The sequence below is a fragment of the Micrasema longulum genome, unplaced genomic scaffold (assembly GCF_059751315.1).
Source record: "Micrasema longulum isolate JH-2025_06_02 unplaced genomic scaffold, ASM5975131v1 h1tg000572l, whole genome shotgun sequence".
Lineage (NCBI taxonomy): Eukaryota > Metazoa > Arthropoda > Insecta > Trichoptera > Brachycentridae > Micrasema > Micrasema longulum.
This window is the reverse complement of record NW_028277768.1, coordinates 20697-48669: the sequence shown is the minus strand read 5'-3', so window position 1 is coordinate 48669 and position 27973 is coordinate 20697. Positions and strand designations below refer to the sequence as shown.

Below are 27973 nucleotides of genomic sequence, written 5' to 3'. Positions count from 1 at the left end.
GAAAAAAAATATACATTTATGTATCGTATTATCAGCGCTATGATTATTTAGTTTAACCTTTTGTAATTTTAGAATTATTCCTCCGTGACGCCACAAGTTTTCGTCGGTGTTTTCCGTTGATTGGTGAGATGGATTCCCAGAATCCTGAAATCTTTCACAACACCCTATTATTGATTGATTCAGAAAAACTTGTGGCGTAGTGCAAAGTAGTTCATTTTTATTAATCGTTTAAAAGATTGTAGAGAAACTACGTTGTAAAATTAAATGCTTCAATTTTTATAGCCGGTTCGAAAACATTTTTTTTTTCAATTTCCCTCAGCACTGAACTATTCCTAAACATATTAGTATATTGGTACGGCGTTGTCAAGTATTTATTTTTGCACCATTCTACGTGTGAACTACGGCCGAATTGTTCAATACTTCCATTGTTCTATTCCGCGTGGTCGTAGCTACGGAACTGAGGCAGAATAAAATTATTCTCGTGTGAACAGTATACAAAAAGTTTTTTAATGTTGTGAAATTACTAAGTAAGACACGTTTATTACTAAAGGTAATAAAATTAATATAAATAACGAAAATACTATTTGGTGTAACATGTAACGTTGGATTTTCTTAACCACGTAGGCGAGGACGTTCATGACATTTGAAAATACCTTTCAGCGTCAAAACTTGTATGGAATCCAAAGTTACGGATAAATTTGATAAAGTTTTCCTTCTATCGTGTTAGAGAAACGTTTTCTCGTTAGGCAATTTGGAAAAAGCGGATAAAATACATTACAATATTTTGAGTTTGCCCAAATGTTTGTAGATAAAATACTAGATTTCTCATCCTAGGGAGTTATAAAAATTAAGAAATTTCTACAAAGATGAGGAATATTTTTACTCTAGTGTGGCTGTGATGTCACACTAGTCGACAAACGATAAAATACTTAATTCATCTCTCTTATTTTTTTAAATTCTGAAGTTGTATTTTTTATACTCTTTAAATAGACATTTTTACACCGGATTTGGAAAGTAGAATTTGCATTACTATGCTGGATTTTTATACGAAAAATATTCATATTGAAGATGTTATGATTTGTCCTGCGTTCTGCCAGGGTTATCGAAAATACCCGCGTACTGAGAACTCTTTACAACTCCTCGGTGCGAAGTGGACTTGAGAGTGGCTTGATGATTAGGGGGCCACATGAACATAAGTTCTCTCTTATGATAGAGAGAATCCGAAAGAAGTTTCTGAGATATCTCTACATGAGAGAGTGCGGGTATTATCCTTGGCTCTACCCAACCGAGTTTCTCCAGGGTATGCTTGGCTTTAACAGTTTAGAGACTAGAAGGAATGTGTATTTGACAACACATTTTTACCGGTTGTTGTGCGGTATGATCGATAATTCTGAGATTATGATGAGCATTGGTTTGGATGTTCCTGATAATTACCTAAGACAGCGTCAGCATAGATTGTTTCATATTCAAAAATACAGGACCAACCTGCCTATGGTTATGCCTGTTGAAAGGGCTACCGCTATGCTGAACAACATCGCTCTGGATATTGATCTGTTCCATGTATCAGAAGGGGTTTTCCGGAGCAGGATTCTCCTACTACTTTGACATGAGTCTCTCTCATGTATTTTTTTCTTTTTTATAATATGTCTGTAATAAATGTATGTTTGTAATGTATATGTTATAGTTAAAATAAATTAATTGAATTGAATTGAATTTAATTTAATTTAACCTTGCTACCCGAAGAACATGTACGCAAATACAGCAACACATCTGTATTAGAGAGAGCACGAAGATTGAACACGTAATGAGGAAGACAGAGACGCTGTTCTATGGCCGTCGTAGCCGGTGTTGAGTGAAACAACTTCAGCTGGTTGTTGATAGTGATAGGGGTTGCATGCGTGAATTATGAGCGGCAAATTAATGGTTTTTTTTGTTGCTAAAACAGGGCTTCAGTATATGTATACTTTTATTAATTATGGAAAAAGAATTATAAAACATTATGTCTCCATGTTATATTTATTTCGTGTTTTTTAATTTTTAAATTTGTTGCAACAGAAGGAAAATATATTTGAGAAGGTAATATAAAAGTCTAGGCATTTACAGGGCTTATGACCTGTCATTGGCTGGTTTAAGTGGCCACTTTACACACTGTGTAACATTCACCATTCTGCCTATGTTTTCACATTTCTAAATTTTTAATCGAATCCGTAAAAAAAAGAAAGACCCGCGAGGGTTGCATTCGACGAGAATGCATAAGCTAAAAAAATGAAAGGATATTTTTTTTGTGTTTAAAAAAGTTTGTTTTTGAATGTTTACAAGCAAAATTAGCTTTTTATGGATCTCAATCAGATTATTTCCTACATTCCTTGTAATTTCTTCCCATTTATTTCTTTTTACTGGATTTTTTGGCATGGGGAAATGTTGATGTTCAAATATAGCCAGAATAGTGAATGATACACAGTTTATCATTGGTCACTTAAACCAGCCAATGACAAATTATAGGCCCTGTATTTACATTTGCCTGGACTTCCATATTACCTTTTCAAAAATGATTTCTCTCTGGCGCAACAAATTAAAAAATGAATAACTTCCTAGGGAGGAAATCCAGCCGGTTTCCATTTGGACATGCTCAAAAAATTGTAGATTTTAAATTTTATTTACTTAAATTAAAAATTTGTTTTTTATTTCTATATTCCCTTCTGTAAAATATTCTTCATCTCTGTTGCAATATGTCAAGATTGAAGTTTAATTTTCAAAGACAACTCTTAAAAAATTTCTAATTTGAATAGAGATATTTCAATTTTCGCTTCGTTTGAATTTCGGTTTGTGAAGAGTTAGAAAATAAAATGAGGGGAAGGGGGATGGTAGGTTACGAACAAAGCAAGAGTGAAATGCAAAGATTTAATGCGAGATGACTACTTGAAGTTTCTTGTAAACCCTCTTCCATTTTCCCGTGAACCGAAAACAGATAAGAGAAAAAAAATCTTGACGTCTGTAAACTACTTACAAATCAGACTGTAAAGAGAATTGAACAGCCAAAAGTATAGTAGTCGCCAGATAAAAATGCCTTCACTAATATATTGAAATTTGAATAATCTTGAGTATGCCTCATGCGTATGGAGTCCGCAATATCAAAATCATATAAACTCGATAGAATCTATTAAAAAAATCTTAAAGTACCTTTAATATAAATCCCAAATATCTTACCCTCGTTCAAATTCAAATTACTAGCTGTTTCTAACTCTTTTTCATTTTGATTCTCTGACAAAACGTGGCGTTGTTTTCGATATAAAGTTTTCCTATAAAATGTTGTACTAAAAATTAAAACTAACCTTCCCAATACAATACAAAGAAATGCGTGATTGATAACATTCAGACATCTGGGCATATTTAAACTGCATTGGTTTTCCAGTAATGCTACATACCACACACCTATGGCCCGCATGAGTCGGGAATATAATATTAGATACTGCCGAATAAACAAATTAGTCATTTTTCATGGTACTATCCAAACTTTTGCGAATTATCTTTTAGGAAAAAATCTTAGTAAGTACACACGTAAAAATTATTTTTCATTTTATTGAATACCGTATAAGAAATTTAAAAAAAAACATGAATTTAAAAAAAATAAAAAACAAAGCTTATTCTCTCTATTTTGTGTAATGCTTATTTCGAAGATATATTTGAACCGGGTTATGGTCCCGTGGTAGTATTGTGGACTCACCGACCAAAGGTCCGAGGTTTAAATCCCACTCTACCACAACTCTATTTTCCTTTTTTGAGTTAGTTATTTATGACTTTTAGAAAATGTTCCAAAATTGTTAATATCTCAGTAATAATTAAATAGTAAGAACTCAAGTATTTCTCTTTAAGAAAATTATATGCATGTGGCATTGTATCAACGAAAACCTTCAAATTGAATATTTTCAAGTATTTATTTATGTATTTATTTTACAGAAACAAACAGTCAACAATGATTAAATAACACAATTAAGATAAGGTTTGAAGACAGACCAGCGAAGTTTCTGATTCAAATCATGCATATGAAATTGTGGTACAACAAAAGGGTGTATTTGTATGAGAGTAAGTGTAGAGTTGTGAAGGTGTGTATTTGTGTGGGAGTAAATGTTCAGGTGTGTGTAAGCGTGAGCATCATTAAACCGCAAGTATGTATCTTTGTTGAATTACCTTAAAAAATAAAAAGCGAATGGAGTTTTTAAATGTGTATATTGAGCACTCCTTATGTCCTCGACATTCTCTATCGGCCAGGATTAAGGGCACTTGGACAATACAATAGATGTGACAATATTGTCTTATCCCAGCTCTGGGACAGCATGCTGGGACGGTACGAAAGTTTTTCGACCACAGTTCACACGGCAGTGCTCCGAAAATGAATAATAGACATAGGTTTATAAAAAAATATATTTATTTTATACCAAGACGAATTAGAACTGTTAACAAAATAATAAGAATTATTTTTCTCTGTCTCCATTTTCGACAGAAAAATTGGCAAAGGGCGGATCATGTGGTGAAATAAAAAGTTGATAGATAGGAACCTCAGAATATTAAGGTAAATCATAAGAACGCAAATATGTATTTTTTTAATTTGTGTAATATTTATATATTTTATTTTTTATTAATAAATTTCATAAAAGGTACATGTTTTTTTTAATTCTATACATATCTATCTACTTTTACACATTTAGTAAATGTTATCACTGTAACTCTCCAAAAAAAGAGACTAACTCTTGTGCTTGGAGAGTGACTTACACTGTTGTAGTTGTTTATTTATAAGAGTTTATATAATTTTAAATACGAAGTCATGAGAAAAAAAAAATAGGATATGTAAAGAAAAACCATAAAACAATAATACATTCATACTAATTAAAATTTAATGTAGTTTGTACACGTGTTCAAAAAATAGGAGTATATGTTCTTTATACACACGCGCATTGCATAAAATCGAGAAAGAAGAAAAGAAAGATAAATTATGATAGATAATTTATTATATAAATAAAACACGAGTGATACTTTAATCCACAAATTTGGAATATCCAGTGACCGGTTTCATCGCTTTCGCGACATCTTCGAGACTGGTATCTTTATTAAAAAGTTAAATGTATTTATACAGAACAGAGGTAAGGATACATAATTCAAAGTTATATGTAAGTAAATTAAATAAAGTTATTTTTATCTTAAGGATCATTATCGACAAACTTTCTATGGGTTAACTAATGAATGGATATAATGTTATTTTAATGAGTTTAAGTATTTTATACACCAACAATAAAACAATAAAATTAAATACTTAAACTCATTAAAATAACATTATATCCATTCATTAGTTAACCCATAGAAAGTTTGTCGATAATGATCCTTAAGATAAAAATAACTTTATTTAATTTACTTACATATAACTTTGAATTATGTATCCTTACCTCTGTTCTGTATAAATACATTTAACTTTTTAATAAAGATACCAGTCTCGAAGATGTCGCGAAAGCGATGAAACCGGTCACTGGATATTCCAAATTTGTGGATTAAAGTATCACTCGTGTTTTATTTATATAATAAATTACAATGAACTTCCATCAAGAATTTTCACTTACAAACTTAAATGTTTTATGATAGATAACTTAACACTGATAAAGAAATTATTGGGCAAATAATAGCTTCTGCGGCCATTTATAACAACTTCCAAATATAATAATAATTAACAGAATCGCACAGCAACACAATTTACCTGTATTGTCCTAGTTGTCAGAACCTCCTTTGGTAAAAAACAATATAACGCAATAGGGGAATATCACTACTAAGATTAACGATAAAAATATATGAAATGGATTGAGAATAATTAATAGTACTTTCAAAATCAATATGCATATTGTGGAGAAATGTTTTCATACATAAATGTAAATAAGAAATTCAATAGAAATACGTTGCTAAAAAACGCGAGATGTTTGGCCTTGGTTGTTGCGATATCAAGATTCGTGATAATGTTCTACACAAATTTAATGGCGAGGAACCAATAAACATGAATCGTGACGTATAAGGGGCGTGGCCAATGGAATGACCGTTTTTGCGAGAATTCAAAATTACAAATTTAAAAATATTTTCTATGCTACTTGTAATTGGCAAAAAAATTTTTTTTTACTGAACAGTATTTCGTAGACGTTTATTATTTTAAAAATGTACGGATTAAAATATATATATATGTAGACTCAAAACGTATAATATATATCTAAATATATAAATGGTACACATACCTATTATTTATATTCTTTTGCATTGCATTGCTTAATATTTGTTTTTTATTATATATTCCACTTCTTTATTAATGTTTAAATAACATTTTGTATTATAAGCACATATAATATATACCTTATATTTATATAAAATGATAATTAAATTCTCATGTTTAATTAGCTGTGCATTTATAATTAAGTAGGTTCATTTATTTTTTAATGTTTTTAGTGTTATATCAGTATAGAACTATAGAAGTATAGAACAACTGTCGGCCTCGTAGTGAAGAGGTTTAGGGTTTGATTCCTGACGTGGTTGACATGAAATATTTATTTTAAAAGGGATTTTTACACTGGAATATTTCATAGTCCCTGGAATGGTACCATAAGCCTTAGACTGATCATCTTACGTTCATGTAACAAAAATGATCAAGAAACACTACAATTGGTGTACTAATGCAGTGCCTTATGCATTATGAGGTGCAGAAATGGAATGATGAAGACACATACTGTAAAACATATATAATCTATATCTCAGAACAGACTGAGCCATGTTAGATGGAGACAATCCCAATCAGAGGACGCTCCGTATTCATTTTCTAATTCACTAGTTAAATATAGATTCTCTGGTATTAAATTTGTATACTTATCATGAAATAAATTTACAAAATAAAATAAAAATAAATCATTTCTCTGCATTTTAACCTTCGGTTAATTTTGAACTTACGAAAATTAAGGAAATGTATAATTCAGCTTTTTCTTATTGTAAAACAGTTAGTTTTCTTAAACTTTCGTTATGAGCAATAAAACAACGCATCAATGAATTTTATATGATTAAAGTTATTTTCATATTCAATAATGTTATGTTAAATGAATTGTGTATTTTCTTATCAGCTTGACTAAGGCCCGCTACGAATCATTGTTTACGCTTACTTACGAGTATTATTATTACGCTTTATTCTGTAAAACAAAAACCGTTTTTATAATCTGTATTTTTAATATAATAAAAAAATACAAAACAATATTTTTCCCCGTTTTCCAGCAGAATAAAGTATGCAATCCTGCGTTTGAAATAAAACGAGAATTCTGACGAGTGTTCATAGACATGCCTTGAGAGCCCTCGAAAATTATGACACTTAACTCATACCCAACGCGTATTTAGTCGTTCTTCGATTGCCAGCCAGTTGAGAAGTTTAGAATTGAAATCATGCCCATTTGTGTCATGAAAGCGTGTAAAATATTGTAAAAAGGATTTTGTAACTTTTCATTGGTAAATATTTGTTCATGAGTGATTAACAAAGCTTTAAACAATTATTTTTTTGCAAGCGTCAAACTACGCCTAGCGGCATAATTGCAAAGCCCTTCTTAGTTACAGAGGTGCACTGATATGAATAAGTTTTTGAAATACAATAAACATGAGTTAATATTATCTTTTTGTTCCTAAAAATCCAGTGAAATGAAATAAACGGGTTGAAGTTATAAGGAATTTAATTGAAGAATCTGATAGGGATCCACCAAAAACTAATTAATATTGTTAGCGTTAAAATATAACATTTTAATATGACAAAAAAAGTGTCCTCCAATTATTGTTAGCATATGCATGATAGTCGAATGCAGCCCGGGCATCAATAAACATACTTGGTAACTATGTATTCGTTTTCGTGCTACTACTCTTATTTTTATTCTAATCTATAGGTGTCGTCAGTGCTATCGGGTAAATAATTTGAAACACGAAAAACAGGTGTACATAAAAAAGATGGCGTTTACTATAGTAAATAAACTTTAAATGGCGTTGTGACTAAAGCGTATGTAGTGCCTCAGAAGTAAATACCGTCAAGCATAGCCTACGAACGCGACAGTTTCAACGTTGGCAATTCAGAGGATCAGTGACGTAGGTAAGCCTGTAAAAGTACCGAAGCGCTGATCGCTCGACCTTTTCTCTACCTCTGCTGCCCGCCACTTACTACCAGGATCAACGATCGTAGTCTTCCAAAATTATTGCTAACCGCGACGTAGAAAATATTCATATGAAACGAAAATTCAGCGTTCCATTTTTTTTTTTTTCAATTTAATAACTTATCTTTATCGCAATCTACTCACTTAAAACATTACAGAATTTCTTGCAAATTAATGTTAAGCAAACATTAGTCCAGAGCTTACTTTTTCCACTCCTCGACTATGCGGATGTATGTTATCCAGATGCTAACTCTGAATTACTTGATAAGTCAGAACGATTGCAGAATATTTGTATTCGTTATATTTTTAATCTTCGCAAATTTGACCACATAACCGAGTATCGCACGCAACTACACTGGCTCAGTATCAGACATAGAAGAAACATTCACATTCTATCACTTCTTCACAATACTTTAAATAACCTCACTTCGCCTGTTTATTTAAGAGAGCTCTTCCAACCTCTTTCACAACACGGACTATCTCTTCGTTCTAGTAACGAGAGAACCCTTTTAATACCCTGTCATCGCTCTAATTTTGTTGCCTCCTCTTTCACAGTAGTAGCCGCTCGATTGTGGAATAATCTACCCACTAATGTTAGAGACGCCCCTTCATTATTTACATTTAAGTCAAGATTGAAATGTCACTATCTAAATATTAAAATTGTTCCTTTATTCTTCTTCTTTCCTCTCTTCATAGTATAGTGTTATTTTTTTTTATATGTATATCTATTTTTGTTAATCTTTGCTTTTAATTTTTGTATAAAATTGTAGGTAGGAAGAAATTGCCTTAAGGCAATATGCCGGCCCTTATATGTATATATATTGTATATGTATAAAAAGTGTCAAATAAATAAAAACAAAAACGTGTTTAGTAATATTTTGGTAAATCTTTTATATTTTCAAGATTCTCATTTTTATAATCTATTTTTTGAAAAGTGTTTTGGCGGATTGATTACTTAAAAAACAATGTTTGCGATCTCTGAATCTCTCGATATGAGTTTTATGCTAGAAATAAGTGCATTGGAAAGGAACAGCGTTATAACAGTCGCTATGGCCTCGTGGTGTGGTTTCCATAAATAAAAAAAACTCTGAATCTCATTGAAATTTGTATAACCATTTGAAGGTAAATAAAGACATTTCAGTATTACCAAAATTTAATCGGTTTATTTCTCTTTTTTAATAAATGATAATCAATATTGTATAAGGCCCGGTTGTTCGATCGTTAGTAATAGTAAAAAATCCGTAGTAATAGTAAAAAAATGACAAAATGGGTTGTTTCATCCATAGTAACTAACGGTGGATAGTAAAAGTCTAACCATTAGTTAAAAATTTTACCCACTAATTTTGGCGAGTAAAACGTTTTACTTTAGTAGAATAATCAAGATGGCGTCATTTTTTGACGTTTACCGGGTGTCGTTATTTGCTCACGTCTCTCAGTTTTGCTTTTATTTACGAATACGGAATGGATTACGCTTATTATGATCAATATAAATCAGAGGGTTCTTTCAATGACAACATTTTGTACTTATTGTCAAGAAAACGAAAACATTTTGAAAACAATTTGGCAGTATTATTCCACCAAACCTCGGACGGACAATTTTGTGCCAGTCAAATCTTGTCTTCTTTTTAAAAATAATTCGGTTAGTTTTAAAAAATGTTTTGGATATTTTTTAAAATTATAAATAATGGCATGAACAAAGAACATATAAATATTACATTATATTCCCACATTATAATATTCCAGAGCTAAAATTTGCTATCTTGTTGGATTGACAGTATTTTAGTTGTCATTTAATTTTTCTTATCATTCTTATCATTGGCTTTCAAATAAGATATTATAATATTGTTATTGTAACTCGGATTTTATTTTATTATATAAAATAAAAATAAAATATATTATAAGATTATGTTAACCGATGTTATTTTGTTTCGTTTACTCAGTACCCATGCCATGTTGTCACGTGGTTTAATTTGTTTGGTGTTTTGACGTTTTCAAAGTCACATTCCACAGTGTAACCATTTGTAAAAAAATGAATAAAGAACTATATTCAATTTTTGAGCTTTGGAATCGAAAAACCAGTGGTTACATTTGACTATAGTCAAAATGCGGGTGAAACAACGCACTGATAGTAGAACGATAGTAAAACCAAAATCGTTTGTAAATTAAACTATAGTAAAACTCTACTTGTACTAACGATCAAACAACCGGGCCTAAGTGAAGCTAATTATCCTACTAACTACATCATCATCATTCCCTTTCCGCACTATTTTTGTTACATGACGAAAAGATGATCAGTCTACGGTTAAGGTGCTAGTCCCGGGATTAATACAAAAATATTTTAGTCGTAAAAACACATTTGTAAATTAATTCATGTCAACCATGGTGGGAATCGAACCTAAGACTTCTACCATGCTAGGCAAACGCGCTTAACACTACACCTCAACTTTTTTCAGTTAGGTATTTACCTTTATTGTTATAGTTATGGTGCCACTCACGGTTATCGTCCAGGGTTCGTATTCTGACGGGAAGTTAAATTATATCTTCAATTTTATCTACAAGGTAAAATAAAGTTTTCTGTATGAAAAATATACTACAAAATTTTTACAATTGTTTATTCTTTACATGTTCAATTACCGGTTACCGACGAAGATACTTTGAATTTTCATACAAATATACACACTTTCGTACAAAAAAACAGATATTAGTTTATACCGTCTTAGCATATACCGATGAAGATAGCCGTTCATAATCGCGGCCTGGTATTTTTATTTTTTTTTATAAAATAAATATCCGCGTTCTTATGATTTACCCAAATATTTTATTTTAAGGGGCCATTTTCAACGAGTTGCAAATAACTCACTATTAGAAAATGGGAATCAAGTTGGGGTAGAGTGGGGTTCGAACCACGAACCACGAACCTTTGATTCTTGAGTCTAAGACACTAACCACAAGACCACAACCCGATTCTATTTTATACGCAGTTGTTCTAAATAAGAATTTAGAGCAGAAGAACTATATTATGTTTTTAAGCCAGGATATTCGCCATCTTTCTGCACTGCGTTTTACTTCAACTTTTCTTATAACAACAACAACAAACCATCACGTCGTTTCACCGTAAGGGTAGGCAGAGAGGATAGTATGCCACATCACCTCATATTTGCATACAGATCTTGTTAACGCTACATGCATGCATCTTCTCATGCACGCGAGCTGATTATTCCGACTTTTAACGTGTCTATCTTTTAGTATTTGTTGGATTTGGTCATGCCATGTCTTTTTCGGTCTTCCTCTATTTCTGCGTGCATCAATATTCGTATTGTAAATATGCTTAGCCGTTTTTTCGCTGTTCATTTGCTCGACATGTCCAAACCAGCGCAGAGCTCCATTCTTGATTTTGTCTATAGTGCTTATCTTAGCGTTACATAATGTACGGATCTCAACACTTGTGCATGTATCGTACATAGTTTTACCACACATTTGCCTGAGAGATCGCATTTCAATAGCATTTAGCCTACTTTCATCCCTATTTTTCCAACTCTATACTTCAATCTGAAACATTCAACTTTTCTTTGTAATATTTTCTCCATTATAAACTATATTTAATAATAAAAACAAAAAACTTTTTTTATAATATTTTTACATTTGAGAATAAACGAAGAAGGCTAACTTAATAATTAGGGGATAATTAACAAAATTATTAGATAGTTTTAAACACTACGTATTTATGTTTATAATTGATTTATGTACATCTATATTACTTATTTTACAAAACGCACTATGAAAGAATAAAAACATTAAATAAGGTATACACTTGTGGAGCAGTTGATTCAATATTGGTTTGTTATCCTGACTGTTTTGCACATCAACATATAATATTCAGCATATATATATAGATATATTTATAGATATATTTATTTGAAATTAAAATTAGTTGCATTAGAACTTCATTTACATTTATTAGTCTCAATTCATAATTAAAAAAAAAAAATGTTTTCTAATTTTTTAAACATTTTATGCTCTTTTAATATTGGCTCCTTTTGGTACCTACTTTAATTTATTTAATTACTTTTATTATTTATTATATTTAAAACAAGACGTATTTTAAAAAAAAATATCACCATTCATGAGCTCTTTTCTGCACCTAATGGTGCGTAGGGCACTGCATTGGTACACCAATTGCAGCGTACTTTTATCGTTTTTATTACCTGAAGATAAGATGGTCAGTCAGTGGTTTCAGAGAGCATTCAAATGATTTATCAAGAATTTTAATTTTGGAGACACTTTATTTAATAATAAATAAATATGTTAGACATACGAATTAAATTTTGGTATAGCGGGGTTTGAACCTCGGACCTTCTGATCTTTATTCCAATTATTAAAATGAGGTACTTTATGGTGCATTAGTCATGTAGCCTTTATACCGTCGAAATTAATAAATTACGTATGAAAATAATTTTATAAATTTGCATACTGGTAATTAAAAAAATCAATTAACTTCACAATAAATTATGTTATATTAGTCAATTATTGACGAAGAATAAGATAGTAAATAAATTAATCAGTTAATTGCAAAAGAAATTAGGAAAATTTTATTTATTTATAATTCATTGAATAAAACAATACTTAAATAAATATCAATACATGAACGCCATCATAAATGTAACGAATGAAATAAATTAACAAATAACACATTTTATTGCTAAACAAGTTACAGATTGTACCAAAATTAAAAAAGAAGGAAATAAATTTACGTAATAAAAATGCGTAATCATTTAGATTATTTTGTAGTTAGTAATTTTATGTTTTATAAACATGAAACCATAAATCAATGTTTAAGATTTTTTTTAAAAGCAAAATTCATATAAATGTTTTATTTTCTATTTCAAAGATACAGCGGATTACGTTTTGAGAAGTCACGAAATAAAAAAAAACAAACGGTACTTTAAATAAAAAAAGAAAACAAACACGTTTGATTAAAATTAATAGGCCTGAAAATATTACATTCTGACAATTTTTTGTGTTGTTTTAACACGTCATAATTAAAATGAAATAATTTCACGCAATTGAATTAATTTCTCAGATTTGAAATATAAAAAAGTTAACTATTAATTGACCTGTTTCACTAAAAAATAGTGACATTTAACGAATTAAGACTTAAAATATTAAATTGAATTAACTTTTACGAAATTCAAAAACATCAGGAAACTGTCAGGTTGCGTGATTGTGTGGCTCATGCTAGACCCGCGATTACAATGGGAAGTTAAGGAGGTCATATCTTCACCGTGACGGTATAGCTGAAGATAAATTTTCCCTAGCGATTACGAAGATACACTACCGACGCTCTATCTTAAAGTTTTAAGGTAGGTACACCGGTATCTACCGACGGGTCTAATATCCCATTAAAAATGACAAAAGTTTTGTTCCACCGATCAGTTTTTGCTTTAATTAAAATTAATTTAATTTATTTATCGTTCAGAGATGGCCATTTTTTTTTCAAAAGCCTGTTTAAAACATTACAGAGAAATAAGTTAATTTTGAAGTCAAATTAAATTCTTACATAAGTTTGTATAAACCACTTAATTTTTTTTTTTTTTTTTTAAATTACACTTCGACCGGTTTCGAGGTTACTACCTCATCGTCAGGAATTTAACTGTCATACCACAAAGTGAAAAATGTTTTTGATAACAATAATATCTTACATAAGTGTCTGTTTTGAATCCTATGGGTAGATGTAGTGACTAGATGCTGCTCTTTTAACACGTTATAGCATCCAGCCGTGAAAACATTGCCACCATAAAAAAACAAATTTTGTTTTAATACTTTTTCCAACTTTTTTAATGTTTTCCGGGGTGTACGAATCGAAATTTCAAAAGAGCCGGTCAATCAAAGCCAATCGCCTTGATTGTCAAAAACCGTAAAAAAGTCATGTTCAAGCGAGAATTTTGTGATATATTTGAGTTTCCAATCGCTTTAAAGTGGTTATTTTTTTACCATAGAAACCTATTTAAAATGTTGATGAGAACAATTTTAAATTTTAACTAAGAAAGGAATGCGGAGTAAATTTTCGTAGAGCATACAAAGTTAGGTAGAGACAGTATAAAATTTAGTATACCGTCTCGGTATGTACCGATGAAGATAGTATTTGTTATTGCCCCCGAGAGGTCCGAAGTTTAAACTCTGCTTGATTCTAAAAAATGCATTGACAAATTTAAAGTTTGTGTCCAGTTTTTTTTAGTAATTAATAACCGTGTGGTTTGCGAAGGGTTGAAAGAGAAATTTCATGATTTTTGGCTGGATGGACGTCAGTGGGATGAAAATCCACTTACCCTTCACCCTACCTACTTTGTCCCATAGTCTTGTCATTTCCCAAAATTCCGAACAATTCCCAAAAGATTGTCTATCCTACACTACCTATCTTTGGACGTGGGTAGATATCGCAAAATTATGACAACGAACTCGTTTTGCGCCTTTCTCGTACCGCGAACGTTTAGATCAGCATTGAAAGCATCCACCACATACCCAAATCCGTTTTGAAGACAACATATCTTTCTTCGGATTCACACATACAAGCAAGCAATCTTTTTTTTTTCATTACGAATTGATTATATTTCATCCTTTACTAACCAAATTCAGTAAGGAAAAGCGCGAACAAATATTTACATTTACAACTTTCAATGTCCCATTCACTGTCGCTCTAAAACCACCCCCTCATGGTCTACAAGGTAGGGACAAAGAGAAGTATAAATAAAATGAATAAATAAATCCTTCACCCATTTCAAACTCCCTTATGTGGACAGTGATAGAAAACGTTAGTTACTACTCTGGAGCACCAGAACGCCCCCAGGCATCTTTTTTAGATCAGCAGGCTTATTCTGTCACAATTTCGTTTAGTAATTTCCTTCGTTCGTCATATGTCCATCTCATTCTAACGCAATCAAAACCATATTTTAATTGATTATAAATTATAAATTCGATTCCCCGGAGCTCATTAATCTACTTGCTTACCGTGTCCCCTCCAGGCCAACTAGACTCTCTGATATTTTCTATATTCGTACAATTAAAACTTATCATCGAAAACATTCTATGATCCCTCGTATATGTGAAGCATTTAACCAAAACTTTAATAGTCTTGATATATTTAACACTCCATACAATATGTACAGAAGAGAAATAAAAGGCTTGATTTATGCTCTTCATTCATGTAATTATTAAATCAAATGCAATTTTCCACTCTTACTTTCCTTAAATCATCCTTTACCACTCCTTATCAATTTCCTTCCTTTCCACTTTCTCCTTGTTTTGACCATATTTATCTTATTATAATATATAGTATTTATTATTAATATAGTTTAAACTTTAAGCCGTCGTCGCTTTATTACAGTATTATTTAGTGAATACATATAATTGTATGGCAGGCCCTACTTTGTATACATTTTATATAGTTTTTTTTTTAAATATTAATTTAACCTGTATTTATGTTTGTAATCGAAATAAATAAAATAAAATAAAATATTTTGCTCTCGTCCACTCTCATATGATACGATACGAAACAAATTAATAAGATCATAAGGCCACCATAACACACAAACCGCACTCTTCTTTGTGAACTTTGTATCACGCCGGCCGTATTTTTAAATTGCGAGTTCGAAATTTGTTTTTTAATCTTTTCTTGATTATGTTAAATAGTCTAAAAGTGACCGCACGCGTCTTGACAGTTGGGAATACGTTTTTTTAGCTTCTATTACCCGAATCGGTACTACGATTACGCTCGTCTATAAAAAAACATAGAATTTTCTTTACGAAAAATTTAATATAATAATAACCGGGTTGTGGTCCCGTGGCTAGTGTCTCGGACTCACGGATCAAAGGTCCGTGGTTCGAATCCCACTCTACCCCAACTTGGTTACTATTTTCTAATAGTGAGTTATTAACTCGTTGAAAATGGCCCTCAAAATTAAATATTTGCGTAAATTATAAGAACGCAAATATTTAACTTAAAAAAAAAAATTTTAAAAAAATATCGTCACAGTAAAACTCGTAACTCCCGATTTTGCCGAAAATGAAATTTGAATGCCATTTGAAAGTTGAAACTATTTTACATCTTCGGTGCAAACCTTGAAAATGCGTTAAACAGTTTCAGATGGTAAAACAGCACGCAAATAAAAAACTGGACTCCCTTACCCAAACGGAGAAATGTTTCCATTGGGCCTCAATCTTGCGAAAAATTATCACGCCTTCACAAATATCATCTTAAAATTAAAAAGCAAAAGATCAGAGATCTTCAAGAGCCTATAAAAAGTTTACCCGCTTACTACCACACGTATTACGCCAACATTCCGTATGAAAACTAATCATTTGACAGATATATATTATATATTGATGTTTGTGTTAAAACTATAACTTTCCTTATTGCATATTTGTTTTTTATTGTTCATTTTGATTTTTCTGAATTATAATTTGTTTTCTAAAGTGTAACTTGACTAATGTAACTTTGAATCCGTTCATTGGATCTAGAAAGGTAATAAAAAAGAGGTAGTGATAAAAACACTAAATTAGCATACGTAAATAAAATATATCGGGTTGTGGTCCAGTGGCTAGTATCTCAGACTCACGGCTCAAAGGGCCGTGGTTCGAATCCCACTCTACCCCAACTTGATTGCCATTTTCCAATAGTGAGTTATTTACGACTCGTTGAAAATGGCCCTCAAAATTAAATATTTAGGTAAATCATAAGAAAGCAAATATTAAAAAAAAAAAAAAACAAATAAATAAATATGCAAAAAAACTTATTTTTGAAATTCCACTATTCATCTTAATAATGAAGAAATTACGTTTTAAGCCTCTTCTGAAAAGATGCTGTCCATTTAGTTACGTGGCTTACAATTTAGGGAGACGATATTGCGTTTTCATTTGCAGGTTACTGACGAAAATATTTCAAATTTTCGTTCAAATATAGACATTTTCGTGAAAAAAAATCGATTTTAAGATTTCGGAAACATCCCTTTGTAATCGGGGCTCAGATATCAAGAGAAGATTCAAAGAGACATTCCGCATTCTATAAAGCCCTTCCTGATATCTTTCAAAATAGGATTTTGATCCAAAATGTAGTAGTTTGGCCTCTAGCCGCAATTTTTCGTTCATCTTTGCAACTACATCCATTTATTTTACGCAAAACAGATTTCCAAGAAAAAAAAGCAAATAATCACACCTCACTAAGTCAGAAAAAATACTTAAAGTTCTAGTACGCGTTTCGAAGCTCGAAATCGCTGATCAGTCGACAGCGACACTAGCGGAACTACGAGTTGTTTCGTTACGAACATTTGTTGAAAATTAATTGTTCAAATTATGGTTCGCTCCTAACTTAATTCCCGAATGGCGTGATTGGAACTTTAAAAGTGATAACACGAAAGTCATTATTAAAGAAATCAAGGCCAGTTTAACCTTCTCTTGCAAGTTACCTTTAACACTTTAAAAAAATTCATCGATTCACATAAATATGCTATGCTGACTTACCAAATGAAAAATTAAATTTTTAACAAATCCACCGTTCCTAACCTCTCAAATATTCATTTCCGTGCCGAAGTGGTAATTAAAACATGAATATTTAAATAAGGATTGAAAAATCTATGAACTATTGCTATTAATTATTGTCATAATTACTTTTTACGCAACAAACCATGCATAAGGCAGTGCTTTTCGTAACGTGAGAGTATTTTAATATTTTATTTAAGAATGTACAAACAATGGCAAAATTGTGAATATTGCGCGGTAAATTCATGTTTTCGCGAAGAACCCTATACGCGTACGTTTGGCGAGATAACTCTCATCTTATTAAACATATTACAACAGATATGAAGAACCCTTTAGAGAAGGTAATAATCGAAGTCTAGGCATCCACAGGGCTTATGACCTGTCATTGGCTGGGTTAAGTGGCCAATATACACACTGTATTACATTCACTATTCTGCCCCATTCTACATGTATATTCCTCCAATTCTTTCATCTGTTGATGTTTGTGAAGTGAAAGAGCTGAAAATTTTATTTATGCAAGTGAGATTCATTTGATTGAATTATTTTACTTACAAACTAGGCAACGCCTGAATGATTTTTTTTCGATTTCTATACCTCTTCGTGGACCAGGTGGATTTATCAACAATATTTTGAGTTTATCCAATTTTTTATAGATAAGGACTGGATTCAACTCCTCGGGGAGCTGTTAATATAAACATATTACAACAGAGATGAAGAACATTTTAGAGAAGATAATAAAGAAGTCAAGGCATCTACATGGCTTGTGGTTCCCCAGGGAGTTGAATCCTGTCCTTGTTTGGAAAAAATTGGATAAATTCAAAATATTGTTCTCATATTAAAGTTAATTTTTACAAAATGTAAGCGTTGTTCGAGTGTAAGGCGTATTATAATTATTATGAATATTATCACAGAGTATGAAAAAACATATCATAAATCCAATACAAAAGAGTTTGTCCAAATGTTTGTAGACAAAGACTGGATTTCACCCCCTAGGGAGTCAGTAAGATTGTATGTAAATGCCTAGACTTCCATATTCCCTTCTCTAGAGTGTTCTCCATCCCTGTTGTGATATGTTAATATCATCATTAATTTGACAAAAGACAGTATTACCAGAGAAGGTTATAAAATTTAAAACAACAATTTAAACAACCGTTTCTAGGTACTATAAAACAAGTAAAATAATATGTATTTTTGAACCTTGCGAAGTTTGCTCTTGAATTTTAGCGTACATTTAAATAATGTATAATTTTTTACATTGCCAACGTAGGTACTATAGTACATATTTCTTTATTATTTACGACGCTATTTTTAATAAAATATATTTATGTTTTCGTTTTTATTTATATTTGTATTTACGACTATATTGTAGGCTGAAAGATTTGAATATTATTTTTTATTTATTTATAAATCATATAAGTAATACAAATGAATGAAATTTCTGGGAATTAATACAACTCAATTAGGGACTTAAATAATATTATATTTTTTTGAAAGCACACATATTCAGAACAACAAAACAACAAAGCAAGTTTTACATTTTTATAACAAATCTCAAAGCCAAAAAACTTTTCTTACATAAAAAAAAATATTGTAAAAACGCTTTCCAGAATGGAGGTAGTGGTAAATCTAGAACAGCGGGAGATAAGATCGTTAACATCATATGCTTCGCAGACGATGCATCCATAGTGGCAGTGGCAATTCCTGATGATTAGAACTATCTCTCTCATGTGCACGTTTAAATTAAAACCGTTGTATTATGACTTTCAAACAGATTATTAATTACATTGTAATTTTGTTTGTTTCAGAACGGTTCATTTCTCTCAGAAACTATGTCAAAAAAACTATCCTATGGAATTGTGTTAATTTTGTTCATTGCATTCGTTTTTAATGCATCTGGTGCATATGAGACTGAAAATTTTAGATATGAAGAAACTGATAGACCTGGTCGACCGAAAAATATTGTAATTAAAGCAAGAACTAATACTTTATACAAGCATAACTATGATAACCAAAATGTTAAAAATATAAATAATGTTTTGAATTGAAATTCTGCTTATCCAAAATTGATAGAAAATAAATTTAAATTTTATTTTTTATTTTTTATCCATCATTGCCTTTTTAACTAATTAACTAACTAACTAACTAACTAACCATCACGCCATTTCCCCGGAGGGGTAGGCAGAGAGGATAGAACGCCACACCACTCTGTCCTGGCACACTTCCTTTGCTTCCTTCACATTCATACATCTTCTCATGCACGCACGTCGATTATTCCGACTTTTCACATGACCACTTTCAAGAATTTGTTGTACTTGATCATGCCATATCTTTCTCGGCCTTCCTCGACTTCTACAACCAGACACATTCGCATCATAAATCTTTTTAGCCGTTCTTTCATCATTCATTCGCTCCACATGACCGAACCATCGCAAAAGACCTTTTTTAATTTTGTCGATAATGCTTAACTCAGCCTTGCATTCTGCTCTAATTTCGACATTAGGGCACCTATCATACATTGTTTTTCCGCACATTCGCCTGAGGGATCGCATTTCAACAGCATTCAGTCTACTTTCGTCCCTTTTTTTCCAACTCCATGCTTCGCTTAATTATTTTCAAATGTGTGTAAACTACTTTCAAACTGACTGCCCCATCGTCAAGGTTTATACCAACTTAGAATAACGCGTGTCATCACTGGCGTATAATAAATGGACACGCTTTTCCTATATCAGCGCCGTGATTACAAATGCTATCTTCATCGGTAAATATCAAGACTAATTATATCGAGAAAATGTGTATATTCATATAAAAAAATTAAACATCTTCGTCGGTAACTTCTTATTTAATATGCTTAAAAAAACAATGGTTAAGTGCAAGACCAGGTGGTTACATAGTCATAGACTGACCTGACCTAACACTAAACTTTTGTTTGTTTTGAAAAAAAATATCCAAATTCAATTTTTTAAACATGAGACTTTATTTTACTTTGTTGATAAAATTGAAAATACATGTTTAATTTTCATTGGATACGGGCCCAGGAGGGCAATCACAAACGATGTTTTTATCGGTATGCATCGAGACGGTATACTTAACTTTTTTACAACCCATCCGAATCTACCTGTTACAGGTGATTCCAAACGAAAATATGAAACTAATTATTCATAGATGGCGCTTTTATTGTCTTTATTGAAAAATGCCATTTTAAGGTTTATTTTCAACGGAAATTTTACAAAACTTGGTTTGCGGAAACTACACCTTATTGATTGTAACGACGACAAGACGACGACATAATATTAGTCAAAAATGCTGACATACATAAATATAACACCAGACAACAAAAACACTATCATATTGAAAAAGCAAAGACAAACACAAGACAGTCAAAAATACTACATAATGGACTTAAACACTACAACGACCTACCTTACTACTTGAAAACTTTTAATGGAGACAAATTTAAAATCAATCTGAAAAAGCACATGATGACTGAACTAACTAGACTAGACGAGACATAAAATGACTAGACAATATAAAATTTCTAATGTAACCCTGACGGGTTTTTTAAAATTGTAAATAAATAAAAAATAAAAAAAATACCATAGATATATACACCGCAAGACAAATAAATTTACGAGTTCTCAAAAAAAACTAAAATTGACATATAATGAATTATTCTTGATATTTAATTAGTTTTTTTTATATTGTTTGACATATGTGATGACTACTCGTTATTTCAAGGTTAAAATAAAAAATCTTACTCATGAATTGTACTTAGAAATTGCCATTATATATCAGGTATCAGATTACCCGAACCTTAGAGACCCATAACGGTTCATTTATGGTCGAGTGTTTGTGATGGAATAATAAAAGACATGTTATTTTTTAATTCATATTTAAGAAGTAGGTTCTTATCGCTTTATTTTAAATTAAAGTATTTTACATTTAAAGATATTTATAACATTTAAAAATATTTAGTACTTAGTGAATTCACCTTTATTTTTTATAACATGTAAAATTCTATTATTTAGAGAAGCGTAAAGCGAATCTAAAATTTCTGATGTTATTTCTTCTTCCCAAACTTGAATTAAGTTTTTTTTAATTCCTCAATGTTTTTTGATTTTTTTTTCCCGACTTTTTTTTTCATAATCGCCCATAAATTTTCTATCGGGTTCAAATCAGGGCTATTCCCGGGCCACGTCAACGATTTTAAGCCAATTTTCTCCTTGAATTCATTGATCTATAAAAAAACAATAAATTATTTATCATGTTGTCACAAAATGCATTAAAAAATATATATATTTGTACTCACAGTGCGGGCTCTATGGCACGGCGCAGAATCGTCCTGAAAAATTGGGTCCGCGGTATACTGCGTAATGTCCTCGATTGTTGGAATAATATGTTTTTTTAACACTTTTTTGTACTGAATGGCATTCATCGTACCCTGTACAAAATTTAGAGGTCCTAAACCGTATGCTGTCATGCACCCCCAAATCATCACGTAGGGTGAATGTTTAACGGTTCGAGTGACGCACGACGGATGATATCTTTCCCCACGTTTTCGTCGAACTATCTTTCTGCCGTCTGGACCAAAAAGGTTGAATTTTGATTCATCAGAGAAAACAACATTTTGCCAATCCTTCAAGGTCCAATTCTGGTGCTCTTTCGCCCAATCCAGTCTAGCCTTCTTCATTTTGTCCGTGAGTAATGGTTTCTTTGCGGGACTCCGTGCTTGGAAACCATGCTCCAACAGCCGCCTGGACACTGTTTTTACTGAAAATGTTGATGTGCTGGTAGACTGCACCTCTGCGTGTATTTCAGGTGCCGTTAAAAATCGATCGCGCATAACAATTTTTTTTATTAAGCGATCATCTCGGGCAGATGTCACGCGCCCCCGTCCGCTTCCTTTTTTCCGTTCTATGGATCCAGTTTCTTGGATTTTTTTTAATAAAAACCTCACTGCACCTTCTGAATACCCAACTCGACGAGATATTTCACAATAAGATATGTTTTCTTGCGACAATGTGATTATTTTGGATTTTATCGCAATCGACATTTGCTTTGCACTTTCCATGATTGTTGTGTTATGTTCACTCAAACGCGGGTAAAACAAGACTGTTGAGACATTTTAAAATGTAAATATTGTAGAAAGGTGACACATAGTGTCCTTAATTTATTAAACAAAAGAAAGAGGTATCGATAAAGGATTTCTTAGAAAAAGGGTTCAGTAAAGTCAAGGGGCGCGGTAGCAGGTAAACTCGTAATTTTTTTTGTCTTGCGGTGTAATTTAGGTCCTTGTCACAAAATGGTGTACAAAACAAAAAAAATGATTAACAATTTTAATTTTAAACAATGTTTTAGACTTCAATTTCCAACATTTTGTTATACCAGCTTATTTTTGAGTTTAGTAAATTGATCTTCTTATCTCAAAAAAATATGTTAAGAATAGTATAAACGCTGCAAACGTTGTAAATAATTCACTAGTCTTGAAGATGCCTACTTAGGCAAAATCGCTTGTTGGTCAAGTAAAACGAAACCAAGAAGTTTCATTGATAACTTTTTTTATAATTTTATCAAAATTATTAACTGTGGAGTTTTGTCAAGAAATATCAACAAAAAACATCGATACTAATATATAAGCAGTGTATCACAAGAAAAGTAACAAGCGGTGTATCTTTTATTCAAAATTGAATCAGTAAACCATAAATCACCCAGAGATCATTGCAGCGATATTTTTATTCAGAATGAAATATATAATAGTTAAACGTCGTGAAACATTGTCATTTGAGGGGTGCGAAACAAGCGAAGTAATGTATTTCTAGAATTATGCCTTCGAAACATACTGTCCTTAGAGGGTTGAACTGAACAACTTAGAGCTTAGTGTCACTATCCAAGTAGCTACACAAGTAGGCACTCGTGTCACATGAACTCTTCTGGGGGTTTCGTATCGCGTCAAAGCGATAAGCAAAACACAAAACAATACTCACGCGACCCCAGTCTGCATAATCCCTCGATATAAGAATTCGTAAAAATCCAATCATTTTAAAGAAAAATGTTACGTAAAGCCAAAACCATGAAAGAAAAGCAAATTGAAGATTGCTTATTGAATCGGCATAAAAAAAAAAACTAAAATATTTTTTTAAATATTAATAATTTTTAAAACAAGTAAGGGTTATTTTTTTTTCAATTAAACCTTATTGTCTTCCAGTATTTTTTATTTTATTTACAAACCAAACGCGTTTTCATCATAAGCATTTCCCTTACCACACCCAGTGTTGGATAAGGTACTTAATTATCACCCTTAAGTTATCATATATGCTGAAACTAATTGGCTTCGTAAATTCATTCGTATTGTACGAGAGGGAACGAAAGCGAAATATGGTATTGATTGCATTAGAATGAGATGGACTTATGACGAACAAACGAATTTTCGAAACAAAATTGTGACAGAATTAGCCTGCTGTTCCGAAAATTTATCAGGATGTGATCAGGGCCCCGATTACAATGGGAAGTTAATATTTATCTTTAATTTTATCTGCAAAGTAAAATTAAGTTTTCTGTATGAAATGCAGAATATACATTCAATTTTTTTCTTCTGAACATGTTCAATTATAGATTACCGACGAAGATACTTCAAATTTTCATGCATTTGCATGAGAATTTGAAGTATACTCATTTTCATACACAAATATCGGTTATGGACAGTCGAAGATAACTCTGTTAACTTCTCATCGTAATCGGGGCCTAGCTTAAGGTTATAAGAAAAGGATAAAATATTGCAGTATAAAACGACCATTCTCATTCAAATTCAATATTTTACTGACTATGAACCAAATCTGATAACTAAGCTGTAAGATAGTTGAACGTGCTGACCACTACATTACGAAGCGGACATATTTATCTCCATTCGATTATCGGAATGTGACACATTTGAACATGTAGAGCGAAAGGACAGCGAAAGCACGACACAAAAAAACCGAAAAACTGCGGCCTCTGTGGTGTATGGCCAAAACGCGTTACTCACACATGGAAGGTTCCGAGTTTGATTCCCGGTACAAACACAAAAAAGTTATTTTTGTCAATCTTGGATTTTCTGTGCTTTGAATTACCACTTAAATCGGGGCTTCTGGCCTGTTGTAGTACTAAAAAACAAAAACAAAAATACTAGATTCAAAAAAATATTATTTACTATTCGAAAGTCATGGCATGACCAAATCCAACAACGATGTATTTTTATTACGTGTTGAATGAAAAATGTTTGCAGACTAGCTGAATTTCCTCCCTAGAGAGTTGCAACTGAGAGCAAAAACATTTTTGAGAGGGGAATATGGAAGTCTAGGCATTTACAAGGCTTATGACCTGTCATTGGCTGGTTTAAGTGGCCACTTTACAAACTGTGTAACCATCACCATTTGAATGATAACTTACAGAATCGGTAAAGAAGCGTGAGAGTGCCTGTCTGACTGTCTAAACTAATGGATTACTTATGTTTTAACTCAACTGACCGGAACTATTCTTTTTATTTATGCAACAATGTTTTGAGTATGTCAAAATGTTTGCAGACTAGCTGGATTTCCTCCCTAGGAAGTTGCAACAGAGAGCAAAAACATTTTTGAGAAGGGAATATGGAACTCTAGGCATTTACAGGGCTTATGACCTGTCATTGGCTGGTTTAAGTGGCCACTTTGCTTCACAAAAGTCGACAGATGGAGGAGTTGAGGAAATGTTTATCTAAAAACATATGCAAAATGGTGATGGTTACACAGTTTGTAAAGTGGCCATTTAAATCAGCCAATGACAGGTCATGAGCCCTACAAATGCCTCAACTTCCATATTTCCTTCTCGAAAATGTTTTTCTTCTCTGTTGCAATATAATTATTTTTGGACTGAACTGACCTGACTTGACCTGAACTAATCTGAACTAGCCTGAACTGACCTGAACTGACCTGAACTGACCTGAACTGACCTGAACTAGCCTGAACTGACCTGAACTGATCTGAACTGACCTGAATTGACCTGAACTAATCGACTCATGCCTGGACTGAACTAAACTGAACTATCTATCTTCTGCACGGTCTGTAAGACGAAAGTAGGTCAGGCGACAAGGGGCATTGGTTTCAAGGTGAGTCTCACAGGTAAAAAAGTGTGTGTAATAATGATGCTAAATATTTTATGTGTCAAAATAATATTATCTATGATGTAATATGATGTAAGCTAACAAAACTTTTATGTAGCTGAATAAATTGCCTTTTTACGCATACATACCATATTTTATTACTTGAATTAAAATTTACATTTTTATTTGTAATTATTTTACACCTCCGTTTTAATTTCATGCTAAATTTGTTTCATTAATATATTACGGTGTATAAATTAAAATGAAGAATTTTTAATGAATAAATCGATTCTGTGTTATTTTCATTTGGAATTAACATAATTGGTTTATCGAAAATGTTTTGAGTTTATTCAAATTTTTGTAGACAAGAACTGGATTCAACCCCCTAGGTAGCTACAACACAGATGAAGAACATTTTAGAGAAGGGAATATAGAAGTCTTCGCATCCACAAGGCTTATGACCTGTCATTAGCTGGTTTATGTAGCTACTTTATACAATATAGTATTAACAATTCTGCCTTTATTTGAACATCTATATTCCTTTAATTCTTTAACTTCTTAAACGTCAATAGATGAAAGAATGAAGGAAATATAGATGTTCAAATATAGGCAGAATGGTAAATGTTTCACAGTGTATAAAGTGGCTGCTAAAACCAGCCAATGACAGGTCATAAGCCCTGTGGATGCCTAGACTTCTATATTCTCTTCTCTAAAATGTTCTTAATATCTGTAGTAATAGGTTGAAGAAAAAAAAAAGAATAATTGACACAGAAGAGACTCTTAAACAGTGTTTGCAACGTACTGTTTCATTTGCCTTTGGACCAATCGCGTAACGGCTTTAACTATTAATACACTTAATTTTTACTCTTAAAAGACTGTGGTAAATGATACCTTTGCGCGCTGATGTAACATCGTGCTACCGCTAGTAAAATACGGTATATTCTAAGGTTCAGACATTTGAAAAGAAAAAAAGCATGAAAACACACTGTTTAATAATTCCTTTTTTCATAATGTCTGCAAATAAAAATATATTTTAGCCCTGTTATAGCAACAAAAAAAAAAAAAACACTAATACACCGCTTATATTACGAGCGTGTGTCCGCGGATTTAGCGGACATTCATTTTTCGAGTAGCGAGGATAAATATTTTTTGAATCAGCATCCAGCATAGTTTACTTTCCAAATCCGGTGTGAAAATGTCTATTTGAAGATCATAAAAAATACGACTTCATCATTCAAGAAAATAAGAGAGATATATTAAGTCTTGTATCCTTTGTCGACTAGTGTGACATCACAGCCACACAAGAGTTAATCCCGCTTTTTCTTAATCCTTTCAGATCTAAATAATAACTTGTGGATTTTTTTTTATTAATAACAAACAAAAGTACAACATTACAACTAAATACAATTTTTTACATTCATCATATACATATATTTACATTAACGTTTCCCATTACATAAAAGAAATAAACAATTCTTGTGTACATAATGGGGAGTGACGTCTTACAATAGTTTATTTTATTTTAATTAATAATATTTTTAGGATAACATAAATTAATTACAAAAAAGATATGAACGATTTTTTTGTCCTCTTTGTAATAAAGAAAAAAAAGGTTTATTTTTCTTCTTTAATAATTTATCTCATATGTATTTGAATGGGTCTTTGATTTTTTTTTAAATTTTAAATAAATTGAAAAACTCTTGAAATATATTTTATAAATTTGGTAATGTATCCAAAATAAATCAAGTTTATTGGATTATAATTCTACTTTATTTTTGATAAAATAAACAAAGGGTATATTGTGACGCGTTTCGTCTTGTTGGGAAATTTTCAAAAAAAATAAAAATATTTTGGAGACATTACCAAATTGAATATGGAATTCTACCAATTGTCTGCATTCACAATAAAGTTATTTTATTAGCTTAAAATATATGTTTATTACAATATTTGAGTTTGTCCAAATGTTCATTGACAAAAAACTGGATTTCATCCCCTCGGAGGTCATTAAGATTAACAAATTACAACACGGATAGAGAATACCTTAAATAAGGGAATATGGAAGTCAAGGCATTTACAGGGCTTTTGACTTGTCATTGGCTGGTTTAAGTGGCCACTTTACACACTGTGTAACATT

At 31.6% G+C, this 27973-nt stretch overlaps 1 long non-coding RNA gene across 1 annotated transcript; it reads left to right on the top strand.

The window, feature by feature from the left end:
• Positions 1-9224: 9224 nt before the first annotated feature.
• On the top strand, positions 9225-19836 carry LOC148280513 (uncharacterized). The gene is made up of 2 exons (XR_015822586.1): positions 9225-9320; positions 19535-19836. It is a non-coding gene; the product is annotated as an uncharacterized LOC148280513 (long non-coding RNA).
• The last annotated feature ends 8137 nt before the right edge of the window (positions 19837-27973 follow it).